At 42.5% G+C, this 17,369-nt stretch overlaps 1 long non-coding RNA gene across 4 annotated transcripts; it reads left to right on the forward strand.

Annotated features, from left to right (window-relative positions):
* The first annotated feature begins 1,476 nt into the window (after positions 1-1,476).
* LOC143839554 (uncharacterized) lies at positions 1,477-16,639 on the forward strand. 4 transcript variants are annotated; one of them, XR_013231766.1, is made up of 5 exons: positions 1,477-1,696; positions 11,385-11,514; positions 13,266-13,464; positions 14,795-14,968; positions 16,125-16,639. It is a non-coding gene; the product is annotated as an uncharacterized LOC143839554 (long non-coding RNA). The 4 variants fall into 4 exon arrangements; XR_013231790.1 differs by having other exon boundaries at positions 13,266-13,432; XR_013231803.1 differs by having other exon boundaries at positions 1,479-1,696; positions 13,266-13,389.
* The last annotated feature ends 730 nt before the right edge of the window (positions 16,640-17,369 follow it).

The raw sequence follows: 17,369 nt of genomic DNA on the forward strand, positions 1-17,369 counted from the left end.
AGCCCCAACCTGACTTGTATCATCTGTATCACCTGTTCAAGCTCTGAGCTCTATGCAGGGCAAGGAGAAAGCCGTTGTACTTTCCCTTCATGTTTAACTAGAATTCTGTTAAACACTGAAAAAGGATTTGTTTAATATAATTGTTTGGCATCCTGAGCTTTTTTATTTGAATCTCAGATGGTTGCCTTTTCTTTGCACAATTGTCATTTTCTCAGAATGCAGTCATTATTCACTCATCAGGAAACCAAAATGCATGGAACAGCTATGGCATATTCTAGTAGGGAACATATACTACATATAAAATAGCTATGTGCCTGAGAATAATGCAACAAGGAAGCAATAATTTTCAGGTCAGCACAAATGTTATGCTTTTCCTGGCACAGTCTTGTTTCTCCACATTAGTGTTTGTAAACATAGCTACCTTGTCCAGCACCTTCAAAATCTAATTCTGACAGAAAAAGTGAATTTTAAAAATCATCTGGGAAAACAGAAAGTTTACATGACTTATACATGCTTTGTTTATTTTTAACGTAGCCCTCTTATCTAGGTTAGTTAAATATGATTAACTATATGCAGAATTAAAACACACTACCCTTAAGAAATTCTAAGTTGCTTGACCAAAACCAAACCAGATTTATCCCAGAAGACTGTTCCACAGTGTAGGAGCCATTACAGTAAATCAAGTCAGTTGAACTTGCTGGACTGGTGATGCTACCAGATGATAATTGTCTGCTGACCTGAATTGGTGAGCCAACATAGAGAGGGAAAGAGAGAGACTCTATTCTTTTTACATACAATAATAAGCTGAGAACCATTTCTCAAATTAACGTTAAGGTTTTCTGAGGACATTCAGTATAAGGAAACCATACCATGATGTGCAGCTGTGTCACAAACACATGGATAACTCTCTCCCATGTATGTTTCACATGTTTGCCTGCCTAGGATGCTGTATGAAGACCCATCAGACAAGGTACAGACTCCATTAGATGCAGAGGGGGAGTCTCAGGTCAAAATCAGCATACTACACCCTCAGTCCTGCAGTTCAGGATCCAAAGCTAAAGTAGAAGCTACACAACCAGGATCACCAGAACACGGATTCCATGGACCCTGGGGATCTGTGGGCACTCTGGAGGGGGTCTGTGACCTTTCCCCTCCTGCCATAACAGACTTGACCACAAGCTAGAGAACCAGCTGCTTCCATTGCTCTCATTTCCCCCTTCTAAGTGCCATGGTTTCTGCATGTGGGAGGGGGAGAGCCTGCATGCCTACACTCACTTTAAACCACTTCCTGTCACTCTCCCCTCAGTCCTCCTTGAGCCTATCTGTTAACATGAGTGGTGATGTCAAGGGAGGGATGGAAAGAAGGTGTGGCTAGCTGACATCACTTCCTGGGCTCCATGAAGCTTCAAAAATTATTTCAAGGGCACCTCCATGGTCAAAAGGTTGAAAAAGGCTGCCTTACAATGCTGAACAAGATGAACCTGGAGGAAGGCACAGGATTGAGATGATGGTGTGCAGTGGCAGTCCAGCATCAGCCAACCTTTGCCTGTGAGCTTGAGTCACCACAGGATCAGCCTTGACAACTCTGTAGGTTGTTTAGACATGGATAAGTTGCACCTGCCCTGGGATGATGATGAGTTATACCTGTCCCTGAATGACTCATGAAGGTTTTCCTGATACAAGCAGCCAGAAAGGGGTGAGTCAGCATGGGAGCTCATCCACAATCTTTATGTGCCTCCTGTTGTAGGCCTCAGTGTGCTTGATCCTCTGGATCTGTCTTGATACTTGGTCTTCTGAATATTTATGTTTGGCCCATGATAATGGCCTCCTGCCTTAGCTACCTTCCTGAACCTTGAAAGTAAGTTTATCTAGACTTTGAAATTTGCACAATACTGAATTTTGCCTATTCTCTTTCCACAAAGCACCTTACATGCCACAATGCATTCTGCTTTTGAAGATCCCAGAACCTCAGCAAGAGTTTTTTTGGGGGGGGAACTGGGGGGGGAGGCAGTGTCAGAAGGTAGCCATGTTGGTCTGCAGAAGAATAATTAGATTTGAGTCTTGCAGTACCTTAGAGACCAACAAGAGCTTTGATTCCAGAGAGCTCATTGCCTCAAATCTGACAGTTGGGGGTAGGGTTCAGGAGGAATAGGATGGTAGGGAATAGGGATGGTTTTGACCAGGCTCACAAACTAAAGTTTGTGACTAATTTTGGCCATTTTGTGGTTTGAGAGCTGAACTTTATGACAGGTCAACCAGCATGAGCTTTTAAGCAGTTTGTAGTGCTCCATGGTAGTTTGTGAAGGGTTACATTTCTAGGCAGACTGCTTTCACTCAAACAAAAGGCTTATGAAACTTCAAAGAAACTTCAAGGCAACAGGGGTGGGATTCTCTAGCCTTGGATTCCCTGTGTATTTGATGTGTGCAGTTTTCACTTTTAAACCGGTACCTGATATTTCCCCTAAAGGACTTTCCTGTGGCCATCTTTTTGGGGGGTGCCATAACTCAGATGCCCCCCTCAAGTCTAATCTGTATATAACTTGACGAGTAGAGAAGATTGTCTTGTGTGAGTTCTTTCTACACATGCGACTGTAGTTCTTGTGTGAGTTCTTTCTACTCATGCAACCTCCAACCCAGGTAGGCTTTGGTCTAATCTTTCTTTTTCATCTTGAGTCTGTTGAATTCAGAATTTCCAAACATACAAAAAAATCCCTGATTCAAATACCACTAGTCTTATGTGTGGTCTTCTTATGAATCAGTATTTTATAGAGGGAATAATTGAGTTATAAGGAACCTAGACATTCTTACAAGTTGGTATTTTGGTGTGTATTTTATAAGATAAAATTTCAATTCTTAATATGCACTTTTAATATTCATAACTTCTCCCTGGGGATGATTTCCATTACCACATTCCAATGCAAACAAAACTATCTACACACAGTCATCTAATATTACAGGAGATTAAATTTCACTCAGTCATAAGAGAGATTAAAAATAAAGTTGAAATGACCAAGAATTCTTGATAAAAATTCATGACATGCTAGCCTTAATAATTAATAAATGGTGATAAATATTTAAAATGTATAGTAGATTTGAATCAGAAGATGCTATTCCAAATGGACTGACTGACTTCAAGCCTACACCTTAATAAATTTAGTTGTATTAAACCAGTGATATTTGGATGCAAATAAAATCTCACAAATAAATCTGCAAGGATTAGCTTTTTATTATTTCTTGCATTCTATTATCAGTATCATAATAAGAACTCCTTCCAACAGCTTGTAATTGCATATATGGCCAGTAACCTGGGTGTGATGTTCAGTGCCTCCTTATCCACTGAGGCTCAGGTCACAAGGGCAGCATAACAGGTGTTCTTCCATCTTCACCAAGCAAAGCTACTAGTTTCCAATCTGGTCCCAGAGACCGTGGAGGGCCCACATAAGACCAGTTCTTCAGCAGTTGCACTGTGCTGCCCTACTGGGCTGCCCCTATTTGGCTGGTTGGTTGTGCCAAAGTCTAAACAGTCAGAGTCCAGTCCAGGAAGTTGGGATTCAGAGGGTACAGAGTTCTCGGCAATCAGGGAGGGAAGCAAAGTCAAATTGAACTGGAGTTGTAAGCCAGGGTGAGAGACAAGACACAGACTGGATTCAGGACCCAGGCAGAAGGTTAAAGAGCCAGAGCATGGTTGTAAGATGAGCCAATGGTTACAAAGCAGGAGCGTGGTCAGAAGACAAGCCAAGGGTTGAAGAGCCAGAGCACGGTCAGAACACAAATCAAGGACCAAAAAGCTGGGAGTCACAGGAACAGAGCTTCGCTGTAGTAAACCAGAACAAGAGTCATCTCAGAAGATGGGCAGAATAATACATGCATTCTCTCCATGAAGAACCTTGCCTCAAGGCCCTTCTGAAATAGTCAGAGCTGGTGGAGCAGCCCACAGACAAATCATAGAATCATAGAATAATAGAGTTGGAAGGGACCTCATGGATCATCTAGTCCAACCCCCTGCAGTATGCAGGACACTCACAACCCTATTGCTCATCTACTGTAACCTGCCACCCCTTTGCTACTGAACATGCTCAGTAGCAGGCTCTGTAGCAACTGAAGCTCTTTGCTAATTTTATTGCCCACAATTAATATCAGATATTAATTAACAAAGGGCCTGCACCTGGAACTAATCCTTGTCAGAGGAAGAAACTGCAGGTGGACCCAATCTACCTTGACAGCAAGCTCCCAAGCATGCTGATCTACTTCAGCTGTGATAAAGGTGATTAACTTTATCACCTTTAATGTCGCTGCCACTCAGGAAAATGCCCAGGGCTTGTAGGGGTTCTTGGACTGATGTCAGCGATGCTTCTCCTCTGGCAAATCTCCAGAGCTTGGAGAGGTCTTGTCCCAAGGCTTCACATAAGCTGGTACAAAGAGCTGTATTTGAACATGGCTGAGCCCAGGCTGCTTGTCCACTGGCTGAGTCTCCCAATGGCTCCATGAGCTGGTTGAGCAAGACCTCTGGTAGCACAGCTGGTGTGGATGTGACAATGCACTGGCTTCCAGTGGATTTCTGTAATTCAGTCCAGATTTTGGTTTAACTTTCAAGACCATATGCTGTCTGGCATATCTAAGGGACAGCCAATCTAAATATGTCCTCCAGAATATGTTCCCTAGAGAACGTTTAAGTCAGCAAATGTCAACAAGCTGAGAGGACCAGGCCCCAGCTTTGTGGAATGAGTTCCCGCCAGCTGGATAGAGGCGGGTCAGCCGTGTTGGTCCTTTTTGACCTATCGGCGACCTTTGACATTGTGAACCACGAACTGTTGGTCCATCACCTGGCCGGTACGGGGATACGGGGCACAGCCTTGTGCTGGATATGCTCCTTCCTCCAGAACCAGTCCCAGAGAGTTGCTATGGGGAAAGAGCTCTCGCGGCCCTATAGACTTCCTTGCGGGGTTCCTTAGGGTGTGGTCCTCTCCCCCACATTGTTTAACATCTTTATGCGCCCTCTGGCCTAGCTGTTACAAAGCTTTGGTCTGGGTTGCCATCAGTACGCTGATGACACCCAGCTCTATCTCCTAATGGACGGTCACCTGAATTCCCCCCCGGAACCATTTGCCAGATGTTTGGAAGCAGTGTCTGAATGGTTTGAGCAGAGTCGCCTGAAACTCAACCCCTCCAAGACGGAGGTCTTGTGGCTGGGGGAAAGGGGCCAGGAACAGGCAGCGCATTTACCCACCTTAGCAGGGGTGCAACTTACCATCGTGCCCCAAGCTAGGAATTTGGGTGTGACCATTGATGCCTCCCTGACTATGGAGGCTCAGGTCAAGAGAGTAGCGGGCCAGGCATTTTTCTATCTTCGCCAGGCCCGGCTACTAGCACCCTACCTGTCCCCTGACCACTTGGCCACAGTGATCCATGCGACAGTCACCTCCAGAATAGATTTCTGTAACTCGCTCTACGCAGGCCTACCCTTGTCCCTGACCCAGAAACTACAGCTGGTGCAAAATGCAGCTGCCAGGGTCCTCACTGGAACATCTTGGAGGGCCCACATCCAGCCGGTGTTGAGGCAGCTGCATTGGCTGCCAATTGCTGCCCGAATCTGTTTCAAGGTTTTGGTTTTAACCTTCAAGGCCATATCAGCATTGGATGCTTCAAATGTTTAACGTTAATGCATAATTTTAGTTTTAATTGATTTTATAATTTTATTGTTAAATTATGGCTGAACTGTGAACTAAATCTTGTTGTACACTGCCCTGAGGCCACAAGGTCAAGAGGGGGCAGTATATAAATTGAAATATAAAATAAGTGCATTCTAATGAAGATACATGAGTAGGATTCTGAATAGACTTACTTAAGTTCTCTCAAGGACATATATTGCAGACAGTGTTGGGCAGAGATTCTCTTCTCATAAATTTCAATATCTGTGCACAAATAAAGGTATTTCAGTTCTGAAGGCAACTTGGGCTGGTTCTGCAGTTACTTTGTTTTTTTCTGTGGTCGATACTGCTGAATTCAGATCAATCTGAACCCAAATTGAAAAAGAAAGTGTTCTGCACTTGATTGGGGAAGCTCAGAGCGGGGAGGGGAGTGGTAGGGATGGGAGTAGTGGTCGCAAAGCTTCTTGTTTATTTTTCTTTTCCTGAATGAGCGAGGAGGGGGTCGGGTAAAGTCCAATCAGCATTAAAGGAGAGTGCTTTATTTCTGTCTTTGCCAAGCCAGAGCAACCCGGGGGAGGAGCCAAGTACAATATGAGGCTGTTTGTTTCTCTTTCTTTTCATAAATAAGGGGGGGGGTTGGAGAGAGCAGCTTCAAATAGAACGAGGAGGGGAAAATAAATCCAAAAGGCAAATCTCTGCTGAGAGAAGTGTGGGCTTCTGGAGTGCAGTCACTTAAAACAGATCCCAAAATGAGGGTAAAAATAAGTCTTATTGCAACCAGGAACCAGGCAGTCTTTGAACTGACACCCTGAGCAATCAGGACAGATTGCTTTGCTACATCAGCATTGGAGATACAGGGCAGGAAGTTAATTCAGCAAAACTCAGAAGATCTACACTCCTACTGGGGGCTTTCAAAGCTGGTTCTTCAAATATATCAACTTATATCTGCTCCTGGATATAGCGGGAGAAAGATATGGTCACTGTAGATCAATCATAGATGTTGCAGAGGGAAAATGTAAAGCACCCAAAATCAAAATGTAAATCAAATACAGTGTAGAGGAGAGGGGTTTATTTGGGCTGGGAGAGGATAAAAAGAAAAGTGCGGCTCAACTCAGATCTCTACAAAGGATCTAGTTTGAACAATTGTTTTATACTAAGGCAGAAGATTCTTCATTGGAATATCTTCAAGAAGCTATTAAAGGCAACCTTATTTAACAGAACTTAGAGATAATCTAATTGCAAAGCAATGTGAAATTGCATCAAAGGAATAAATGAGAGGTTGTTTTCTAACCATCTCTCTGATATGCTAGCTGACAGGTATGGCTATAATGTTACAAGTAGCAAGTGTAGAGAAAGGCCAGGTAGCAGGTTTTGAGGCATTTCCCCCACTAAATATGAAATTTGGCAGGAAGGATCCTTTTTCGAAGTGATAGAATCCCTGAGAATGTCATCGGAGTTTGATAAATGGAACACATACAGCCAAAAACACATTTTGCAACAACAGCAGTAGAAATGAAAAACAAATGACTTTATCAATGAATGGAAAGGAATTGAATCGACACTGCAGAAAGAAAAGAAACCAAAAATGAAAAAAAATCTTGCACACATCCCTCATTTCCTTAACTCAGAAAAACAATATTCTATTATCTTGCATAGTTTATGATGATAGGATCAGGCAATAATTTCCTTCTGGATTGAACAACATGAAAACCATTCTGTGAATTCAATACCTTAAGGCTGACTCATGTAGCACGATCGTCCAGTGCATAATACACTCTAGCCACCATCAGGTTGAATTAATGTGAAGAAAGTAATATGTGAGCTTTCTGCAGTAATCCAGCTAGGACTCTTATAAATGCAATGACTTGAAAAAGCATAGCTCTGAAAACAGAACAGCTGCCAGGTCAATACACTTGTATATTTGAGTGGTGAGGCTACCTGGTACACCTACAATTTGATTATGGACATGTATATGATTGAAAGTTGCTCTGGATGGATAATAAAATTGTTGATCCTATGAGTCAGCGTTCAGGTCCTCTTCATAACTTGAATGGAAATAGCTCAAGCACATGAACTTCAGATAGACAGACAAAGAGATAGGCGTGCACAAACACACATGTATGTATGTATATAATTCCAATAAAGGCTCTGAAGAGTTGGTCCTGAACATGATCCTGTTAAGTATTTTATCAGTGAATTAAATTTGTCTAGAACTTTAATCCTGTCCAAAGGCATCATTACTGACTTTATCCATTTGATTTTATACTCAACCCCGTGAACAGGTCACAATGTCACCCAGACCATTTCTGCATGGAGGCATCTAAGGCGTGCCGCTTCCCGTTTTGAAATCCATGCTCTGCTAATGCACAGTTGCTCATTTCCAGATGGGAGCACTCTCCCCCATTTGCCAAATGCCTTGTCCTGGGTTTTTGCTTCCTGACAATTCAGGTGGTTGAGAGGAAGTCATAACAATCTGCTTCCCCCCCCACACACACACACACTTTGGCTTGTCAATTACTGTAACACAGCAACAGCCACCAATCACCTTTCAGTACTGTATTCTTGCAGCCCCCCCAACCCCATCAAACATAAACAAAATAATGTTTTATTTTTTAAAATATCATGTAATAATTTAAAATTAGTGCAGCGGTGTTTTTACATCCTCCCCCCACCCTTTTCAGGAGAGCTTGATTTGTGAGCAGCATGAAGTAGCAAAGGAGAAAGAAGCCACTTTTCCTTGTACCTGAAGCATAGCTCCAAACAGAAGAGTGCAGCAGGGTGAAGGAAAAAGCAGCAAAGTGATCCGGCACTCTCCCTTGGCTCACTCCAACATGGTCAGGCTACAGTTCCTTAAAAAAAAAGTCTCTCCCCCTCGGCTCCCTTAAGCATGAGTCAAGCAATGCATGCATGAAGTAAAGTCCTTTGAAAAATAGGCAGGGAGAGGAGGATGGAAGTGACTCACAGGGGTGGGTGGGTAGTTGGGAGGGCAGGGGAAAGGACAGCCCGAGTTTTCCCTTCCTCACGTCCCTGCTGCAACTTGCTGCTCATTGTTTCATGTGATAAAAAAGGAATGCTGATTTGTCAGCATACCCTTATCACAGGGCAATGGCCAGGCCACCCCCAGGAAAGTCCCGGGAGGGAAGCGATGTCATGAGGAAGCCCGAAGAAACCCCGTGAACAAGCCGAGGATGAAATGAGGAAAATGACTCACGCGGAAATCATTCCAATGAACTTTTGGGTTGAAAAGGAATTTGATTAACGATCTCTCATGCCCTAGCTTGGCCTCTAATTACTACAGACACCGGCTGCATCCACCCATCATTGGATATTGTTCAATCGTTGCACTACAAGCAATCATTTACCTCTACCAGGACAAACCTGTTCATATTGATTGATTTAGTGCAATATTCAGTGATAGGGATGGTCATGAACATAAAAGTCTTGTTCAGTTTAGGCTGGCCCCTGAACTGTACCAAGCCCTAAATGCCCTGAACCAGTCAGTTTGGACCCCCTTTTTCCCCAGACATGGCTTTCGGCATCTGAGAGAAAGGAGGGGATTACATGGAAAAAGGTAAATGGCTGGCAGTTATATAACCCATTAATTTCACTCCCTCATTTCAAACTGAGGGGTGGGTTTAAAGCAGCCATTTAAACCTAACAAATGAAGGGTGGATCCACCCCTGTTAAACCTAACTGTGACTGATAGCCATTTTATCAGTTGGCTTTGCTTCCCACCATTTCCTTGGGAAGGGGGGGGGGAACAAAACTGATTAGTAAAATGATTTGCAGCCAACTCAGTCTAACAGTGGAGTGGGTGTGCCATTTCACTGATCCATTTCACTTTGAAGCAGGGGGAAATGAAACTAGCCAATGGAATGGCTTGCAGTTGTTTAAACCTAATAGGTTAACTGCCAACCTATGCTGTTCATATGTTAGGTTTAAGTGGCCTGAAAAGCTAAACTGGACAAAAGTCCTGTAAAAGTTTGTGGAAGTTGCCTTCCCCAAATATCTGTTTAGAGGCTCCAAACCAGGACAGGTTTGTACCAAATTATGGCTTGTGAATTGGATTGTGCCCAACTATATTCAGTGATGTATGAATGCATTGATTTGCTGAAGTGGCACACTATAGAATCATAGAATCATAGAGTTGGAAGGGGCCATACAGGCCATCTAGACCAACCCCCTGCTCAACGCAGGATTAGCCCTAAGCATCCTAAAGCATCCAAGAAAAGTGTGTATCCAACCTTTGCCTGAAGACTATAGAGTGTGCTGTGCAAATTATCATTGGACCACTAAAGCTTTTTAATTACACAACAACATTCCTGTTGCCCAGTGCTTTTTCTTTACAGGAAGGAGTTGTGCTCAGGACATTTCAGACCACCATCTGAAAATTAATCCTGGATATTTTGTTGTACTGCCGGTTTTCTCTGATTTCAAACTATTGTGAATAATCTCAGAGTGTTCAGACATGGTTTCCAATCCCACTCTATCACCATCTTGGTACTTAAAGGGCTGTCACATAGAGCAGGAGTAGTCAACCTGTGGTCCTCCAGAAGTCCATGGACTACAATTCCCATGAGAATAGAGACATGGGAATTGTAGTCCATGGACATCTGGAGGACCACAGGTTGACTACCCCGACATAGAGGATGGAATGGAGTTGTTCGCTGTTGCCCTAAGGGGCAAAACCCATAGGGTGAAATTAATTCAAAAGAATTTTGGGTAAACGTCCAGAAGTAGTTTCTAACAGAGCAGTTCCTTAGGCTTCCACAGGAGGAGGTGGTCCACCTTCTTTGGAAGTTTTTAGGCAGAGGCTAGAAAGCCATCTGACAGAAATGCTGGTTTTGTGAACCTAGGCAGATTGTAAGTGGGTGGGTAGAAAGGATTTTATTGATGCTTGGCTCTTGTGACCCTTTTTTGCATACCCAGGGAAATGCCAATTACCATTTTGGGGTGGAAGGCAAATTTCCTCGAGGCCAGACTGTCCAGGAATTCTGGGCATAGAACTGGGTCACTGTGGGTGGGCAGGTAGTTGTGAATTTCCTGCTTTCGGCAGGGGGTTGGATTAGATTACCCTGGTGGTCCCTTTTAAGTCCATGATTCTTTGATCCTAAGCCGTATTTCATTGCCCCATAACAGTCTTGCAAGCTAGGAAGAATTCATTGGATGCCCTTTCAGTCATGAAAAAACCCACCTTTGAAGTTTTTCACTTGTCTCACACTAATTTAGAGCCTTAGAGACATCGATTATTTTGTTGCCAGTCTGGTTTTGCGTGTTGTTTTCATTTCATAATTACTTCTGTCTCTGAGTGACAAGCCTTGTCAGGTGGATTACTTTGACAGCAAAGTGACAGTGTGCCAGTCAGGCAGCCGAGAGTACTTAGCTGGCCCTTTGGTCGTCATTGTTGCTTGACATGAAGAAGGGAAGGCAGTGGATTTTGATGAGATGAGAAGGCAGTAAAGTGACACATCTAATAGGCTAAGTTTCAGCCAAAGTGCAATGAAAGTGAACTTTTTTCTCCTAATGTGGCAATGCAAGGGAACAACAGTCTGCTTAGGAAAATACAGTTTGGATGCAAATGATCTCAAGGTTGAAATATGGCTTTTTAATAGCATTAATACAGGAAGGAGATTTTCTTGTTCTAAAATGCACTTTTAGGATACATATATTGGTTCCTCTTATTCTCTCTCTTTTTCTCTTTTTAAAGTGGACTTTCTCTTTCATTTCTCTTTGTAGAGAAATAAACCCTAACCCTATTGGAACTTCAACCCTTGCTGCAGTTTTACATTACACACCATGGGATGGAGCTGAAGCAGGAAAACAGGAAGACCTGGGAACACATTGCCTACCTCTGAGTGTCTATAAGGTGAAACTTTGCAGAACTTTCTGCATCTCCTCTCTTTGAATTTCTGGTTAAAACCAGAATTTATTAAAAACTGACTCCAAATTCCTGAAACGAAGACAAGAAATAGATCGTTGGGTTTTCAAGAGAAACTAGAAAAAGAGAAATTAAGAGAACTTCTCTTAGCAATGTTACTTAAAAAATATATAAGTAGTAGGGGTTGCCAGGTCCCCCCGGCCACCAGTGGGGCTGGGGGGATAAGGTTGCTCCCTCCAGGCTGGGAAACTCCTGTAGGTTTGGAGGTGAAGCCTGGAGACAGTGACCTCAGTGGGATACAATGTCATAGAATCTTCCTTCCAAAGCATCCATTTTCTCCAGGGAAACTGATCTCTGTACTCAGGAGATGGGCTGTAATTCTGGTAGATCCCCAGGGCCAACATGGAAGCTGGAATCCCTTATTAACCAGTCCACTAGTTCTCTGGAATCTCATCTTGTACATTTAGTACTAAAACCTACAGTGACTAAGCATAGGACAGCCAATAAGTTTATTGTTCCTGTTCCTATGCCTTTACAAATGATCTCCAACAGAAGTGGTGACTATCCCCATCATTTATCTGACGGATAAATTGAAGGACTGAAATCTGGATTTTAAGATAGTTAGGTGGATAGGGAATTGGTTAGAGAACCGCACTCAAAGAATTGTTGTCAATGGTGTTTCATCAGACTGGAGGGAGGTGAGTACCTCAGGGCTCAGGTACCTCAGGGCTCGGTCTGGTACTTTTTAACATATTTATTAATGATCTAGATGAGGGGGTGGAAGGACTACTCATCAAGTTTGCAAATGACACCAAACTGGGAGGATTGGAAAATATTCCAGAAGATAGAGACAGAGTTCAACAAAATCTGAACACAATGGAAAAATGGGCAAATGAGAACAAAATGCAATTTAATAAAGATAAGTGTAAAGTTCTGCATTTGGGTCAGAAAAATGAAAAGCATACCTACTGGATGGGGGATACACTTCTAGGTAACACTGTGTGTGAACGAGACCTTGGGGTACTTGTGGATTGTAAACTAAACATGAGCAGGCAGTGTGATGCAGCGGTAAGAAAGGCAAATGCCGTTTTGGACTGTATCAACAGGGGCATCACATCAAAATCACAAGATGTCATAGTCCCATTGTATACAGCACTAGTCAGACCACACCTGGAGTACTGTGTGCAGTTCTGGAGGCCTCACTTCAAGAAGGACGTAGATAAAATTGAAAGGGTACAGAGGAGAGTGACGAGGATGATCTGGGGCCAAGGGACCAAGCCCTATGAAGATAGCTTGAGGGGCTTGGGAATGTTCAGCCTGCAGAAAAGGAGGTTGAGAGGGGACATGATAGCCCTCTTTAAGTATTTGAAAGGTTGTCATTTGGAGCAGGGCAGGATGCTATTCCCATTGGCTGCAGAGGAAAGGACACGTAGTAATGGGTTTAAACTACAAGTACAACAATATAGGCTAGATATCAGGAAAAACATTTCCACAGTCAGAGTAGTTCAGCAGTGGAATAGGCTGCCTAAGGAGGTGGTGAGCTCCCCCTCACTGGCAGTCTTCAAGCAAAGGTTGGATACAAACTTTCCTTGGATGCTTTAGGATGCTTTGGGCTGATCCTGCGTTGAGCAGGGGGTTGGACTAGATGGCCTGTATGGCCCCTTCCAACTCTGATTCTATGATTCTATTTTATCTGCATTCCTAGGAAGCTTACTCTGCCATATTTTTGTGTGTTACAGGAGCTGGCCTTTATGGATTCAGCTTCATCTTTTGAGACATCATCCATGGAACAAGGGAGTGTCACCTTCCGCATTCTTGGCAGCCAGGCTATTTTCCATCCAGTGGGCTAGATTTTGGCAAAATGTATTGCTGCACAAGCTGACCTATTCACAAGTCATGTCAGAGAGTTAGTACTATCTAGCAATGAGGGCTTCACAGGTACTCAGGGAATTCCAAATCCAAGAAAGGATGTAACAATAATTTGTGGTATTCTTAGATTCCCCCCCCACACACACACACACACACTCACACCATGAGTAGAGCTGTAGGCAATGTTTTAAAGTTATACTTGATGTAAATGTCTTGCTCTGTCAGGGGCTGGATAAAATTGCTTGAGTCCACTGGTCACTTTCCCTGTATGGCCCCAAACGGATTTAAACCAGAGATGGCTACTCCTGAATGTTCAGCTAATGACATATAGAGCAGGGTATCAGTACTGTCAGTGCACAGTAATTGAACGAAGTTTGCACTTTTAAATCAGAAACCATCTGAATGAAATGTAAGATGATTATTTCCATCTTACATTTCGGGACAGTTTTAAGAACCGAAGGAATGAAGCACATGCTTGAGATGCTCATTCCAGCTACAGATTTAATGGTTTCCTGAATTTCTGAATAAAATACATGTTTACATAGGATACTTCATCACCATTGAGTGTCTTTGGTAGTTGCATGTGCTAAGGCATTCTTGTGGATCCCTGTAAGATTAACATATTATAGAGATGGGAATGTTTTGTACCCTTTATGTCAACTATTTTAATACTGTTTTGAATCAAGCCGACATTTCTTTTGATACTGCAGCAGCAGGAGTCATTTGGCTCCCTTACAAGTTTATAAGAACAACCAGGCCTATAAGCAAGCAGTCACTTCAAGTGTTTACAACTTGAAATCTCCAGAGCTCCCATGTAATGTCTGGAAGTCAGAAAGAGTCGCAGAAAAGGAAGACATATTTAGCAACTGTTTCTTCTGTGTTAGTATCTGAGCAGCAATGTCTGACTCCACAATTTCTAAACATAGACTATATTAGAACTATGGATCTCCAATGTATACCAATATGCAAAAGATGCTGGAGGAATACAATTTCTAATAATTAGGAGCCCTGTATTTGCAGATTCAGATGGAAGTAGCTTATATCTGCTCATGGAGATGATCCAGGTATATAGAAAAAGACCTGGATCTTATATGCTGCTTTCCTGTACCAGAAGAGTCTCAAAGCGACTTACAGTCACCTTCCCTTTCCTCTCCCCACAACAGACACCCTGTGAGGTAGGTGGGGCTGAAAGAGCCCTGATATCACTGCTCGCTCAGAACAGCTTTATTACCCAGCTGGGTGCATGTGGAGGAGGAGTGGGGAATCAAACCAGGCTAACCGGATTAGAAGTCTGTGTTCCTAACCACTGCACCAAGTTTTATCTGAATCAAAAGCAAGGTAGGTTATGACAATACTGTTCAAGTGCCAGTTTTTCTCTCTTTTTTCTTTCTTTTTTTAGGGGAGATGGGGGAGAAAACTGTGATGGGGGAGAAAATTGATGCTGCAACCACCAGGTCTTGTGGAAGTCTGGGGCCTTGCCAGACCACCTGCCGTTTTATGGGAGTGGGGAAGGCTCTGTTGCCTGAGATATGAGCAGCAAGGAGAAACCTTCAGGGAAAAGCATGCTAGCCTTGTAAGCCTGGGGCTGGCTTCCTGTCTTTCCCTCCCTCCCTCCCTCCCTCCCTAACTCCTTCTGCCAGAGGAGTTGAAAAAATAATGGTCCCAAATTCTGGCAGTTTAAAAGGGTGAAGGGCAGCACAATAATTTTTTTAAAAAATGAAATACCAAGAAACACTGAAAAACAGTGCCAAAAATCACACTAAGAAACAATGCCCCAAAATCCAGATAAACAATTCTGACATTTTTTAACTTGTTTATTTATTCTCTGTCATTGTTATGTGGAAATGTTTTTAAAAATGTTTTATATATGTCGATCACTTTTATGTCACCTTTGCACCCAATCTAGGATATTCAAGGCAGCAAACATTCAAAAGTATTTTAAAAATTCTAAATACATTTAAAACCAAAAGATAAAAATAATTAATACACATGTAGGAAATATAGTCAATGAGGAAATGCCAGGGGGAACATCAAGGAAAATTTCCTTGGGGAGAGAGTTCTGTAATTTTGGTTCCATAAATGAAAAGGCCCTTTTCCAGGTTACCACCCATTTAAATTCAGATAGCAAAGACTGGCATGCTGATTGATGAAAGCAGGGCACCAATTAAAAACATCTGATCAAAGTTTTTGGAAGCATGTTAGATTTCCATATGTCAAAATTCTGGCAACAAGTTTCCTAAGAGTTCCAGGCATAACTAAAGTCTTAGATAATGCTAGTCATTTGGAATGGCTGCCACAGTCTCTGATATTTTTGTTTGCAGCTTCTCATGTAGCTGACTTTCCAGTGAATTATTTGAGGCTGTTACACCTGCCAGTCCCTATTCATCCCATCAACCTTTCTTTTCCAACTCCCTTCCCTGTGTGGTTCATCACACATGATTAATGATCAGTGAGTTGTGAACTCAGGATGTGAACCTGCTTCTCCCTCTTGCTTGTACATGACATGTACAGTACCTGACATGTTAAGGCCCCTCCCAACATAAGACCCATGCTGAAAACATCCATGGTTAGTTATAAGCAGGGGGTGGGCCTGATCCCTGTCTATCAAATCTCATCAAAACAGAACAATAGGTAGGATACCTAATAAACGCACACGTTTATTAAACAGCACCAGGAATGGAATTGTGAAGGCAAGAATGAAATTATCAATTCTCTTATTCCAAATACAGACGCAACGCACCAAGACAGCAGATTGTGGCACCACAGGAACAATGGGGCAAAGGAGTCATCAGGCTGGTTGGTTTCAGCTGGCAGCACTTTGTTTCCCACCTCAAGGAGGGCAGGGGCAAGGATCCCACTCTCTGGTTTACCCACTGCATGAACCCTTCATTTGGCATGATTGGACACTGGGCCAAGGTTCAGGGTTGTTCTGCACCATCGCGACCTTGTCTTCTCCTCCTGTGACAGCTTTGACAGCACTCCAATGGCTTCTCAGTTTCTTCGACATACATCTCTCCACCTCCTGGATCTCAGTTTACTGTTATGATCTGTTGCTTACTCCAGGCATCATGTGCAAATTGCCTCACCATTTCTGGCATGGGCTGCAGAGTGGCTGGCTGAGCTGATACTTAAACAAAACACACACAATATTTTATTTTGCTTTACAGGAATAAGGAGAAGGGGTGTCAGATAGAGCGGTGGGGGTGAGGAAGGTGCATGTTTTTCAATTTACGGTCTTGTCTTCGGCACATAGTACACTAATGTTGATAAATCATTATATAATTTGACATTCTAATAAACAATTCAACATTGCAAAAATGTCTCCAGTGATTCTTAATTTAAGATGCTTGTCAGTTTCACTGTTGATGCAAGTTCGTCCATTTTGTTTATCCATTCATCTGCCCCTGTTAAGGAAGATTGCTTCCATCTTGTCACAATTATTAGTCTGGCGGCAGCTGTAGCATAGAAAAGTACTTCTCTTTGCTGCTTTGGTAGGTTAGGAGGGAAAAACATAACATATATTTGGGATTCATTGGAAACATGCATTTAATAATTTTTTGTATCAATCCATGTATCTTTACCCAGAATTTTTGAACAATTTCACACCTTCACCATATATAATAATATGACCCTATTGTCTTTTGACACCTGTAACATCTATTATCAGCTTTTGGGGATATTTTCCCTAGCACTTTAGGAGTGATGAGCCATGTATAAAAATTTTGAACCAACCCTCCCTTAAAGATTGGCATTTTGTTAGCTTAAGGTTTGTTTGTTTTTTTAGAGTTTTTTCCCATTCTTCTAGCATTATGTTTTTGCCAAAGCTCTGCATACATTTGATCATGCAGCTTTTTATTTGTTCACTTTTTTCCCATTTAGAATATTTATAAATTTGGCCTAACATGAGGTTTATGGATTTTGATTATCATTTCAAATTCAGTGTAGGCACTGGATAGATTTTTTTAAACTTCCCA

This window comes from Paroedura picta, chromosome 1, assembly GCF_049243985.1.
Source record: "Paroedura picta isolate Pp20150507F chromosome 1, Ppicta_v3.0, whole genome shotgun sequence".
NCBI classification, from domain to species: domain Eukaryota; kingdom Metazoa; phylum Chordata; class Lepidosauria; order Squamata; family Gekkonidae; genus Paroedura; species Paroedura picta.